We start from the raw sequence: 1566 nt of genomic DNA, 5'->3' as shown, positions 1-1566 counted from the left end.
TAAATTTTTTTTGGAATAAATACAACAAAATCTTCTTTCTTACATTCTATCCCGATTCTCTTTCTTTTATTTCTTTCTAATTGCACTTTATAAACTAAATTAATTATGTTAATATTAATCATTAATTTTACATCATTTATAATGTTATTTAAAAGGCTTTAATCTAACTCTTTTGTACCTATCAAGAATAAATTTTAAAATTATTTCAATAAATTAAATTGAAAGTGATGGAAGCAATAAATACTTTTGAGGTATACCTATACCTATTACCTACCTACTAATGTGACGTTTTTTGTCATAATCAAAATTATGTAGGTATACAGTTTATACTGGTTAAATCTCTTGTAAAAGCACTTACTACTTTTAATTCATACCACTAATATTTCATATTATTAATAACTTTATTTGTTGCTTATTTATTATTGCCAACGTAGAAGAATTTCAACTTGAAATCATATTTTATACATTTATGTAGGTACACAATTTTTCATCTCCTTTTAAGAATAGTATTTTGCATCTAGTTACTTCATCTGCCGAAATAGCTCAGTTGGGAGAGCGTTAGACTGAAGATCTAAATGTCCCCGGTTCAATCCCGGGTTTCGGCATCAGCTGAATTTTTTTTTAATTATTTTTTTTTTCTGAGAGTGTTATAAAAATAAATAATAAATAATTGAAACAAAATTGATAAGAATATGCCTGATGAGAATTTACAAAATTGATAAGAATATGCCTGATGAGAATTTTTAGTAACCTTGTCGTTTAGTTTCTATAGTGGGAAAAAGACAGTGTGTTAAATTTGGTAGTTCTATTTTTTGGGAGAGTTGTTTATTGTCAAAAATGCATTAAATTTCGTGAAATGCTAGATTTTTTCAGTCTTTTATGATATTAGGCCTTTAGACTAGTTGTTGACATTTACCTAATTACCTAATTGGTGTTATTAGTGTTGATGGTTTTGTAGGTATTGTTAATGCAATGGGTGTTGTTGGTGGTATTGTTGTTGTTGGTGTTCCTAATATTGTTGGTGTTGTTAGTTTTGTTGATGGTGTTTTAGGTGTTGTTGTTCGAATTGTTGTTGTTGGTGTTTCTTCAATTGTTAGTGTTGTTAATGTTGTTGATGGTGTTTTAGGTGTTGTTGGTATTGTTTTCGTTGGTGTTGTTGGTATTATTGTTGTTGGTGTAGGTATGTCTGTTAATGTTGTTGGTGTTGTTAGTGTTGTTAGTGTTGTTGTTAGTGTTATTTTGTTGCGGCTGCTGCTGCTGAGAAGTCTGAAAATCTAAAATTTATTGTACCAATATTTTTGCGTTTTTCAACGAATTTCAAAAACCTGAACAAAAGGCCCAAATAGTTTATTAATTTAATAAAGTGATTTAACTTGAACTTTATTTTCCTCATTCAAAAAAACATATTTTTCAATTTTCCTTAACATCCATTAAGCTTTTAATCCACTCAATCATGTACCAATTTTCTACAACAAAAAGCAAAAATCATCAAAATAAATACCTAAAATACTAAAAAGGTGAAATAAGATTAAAAGTCATGAACTATTTGATTGGCCGCAACACAAC

At 28.2% G+C, this 1566-nt stretch overlaps 1 non-coding gene across 1 annotated transcript; it reads left to right on the top strand.

The window, feature by feature from the left end:
* The first annotated feature begins 532 nt into the window (after nucleotides 1-532).
* Trnaf-gaa (transfer RNA phenylalanine (anticodon GAA)) lies at nucleotides 533-605 on the top strand. The gene has a single exon. It is a non-coding gene; the product is annotated as a tRNA-Phe (tRNA).
* The last annotated feature ends 961 nt before the right edge of the window (nucleotides 606-1566 follow it).

Source organism: Episyrphus balteatus, chromosome 2 (genome assembly GCF_945859705.1).
Source record: "Episyrphus balteatus chromosome 2, idEpiBalt1.1, whole genome shotgun sequence".
Taxonomy (NCBI): Eukaryota; Metazoa; Arthropoda; class Insecta; order Diptera; family Syrphidae; genus Episyrphus; species Episyrphus balteatus.
Note: the sequence above shows the minus strand (reverse complement) of the source record. Positions and strands in the feature narration are given on the sequence as shown.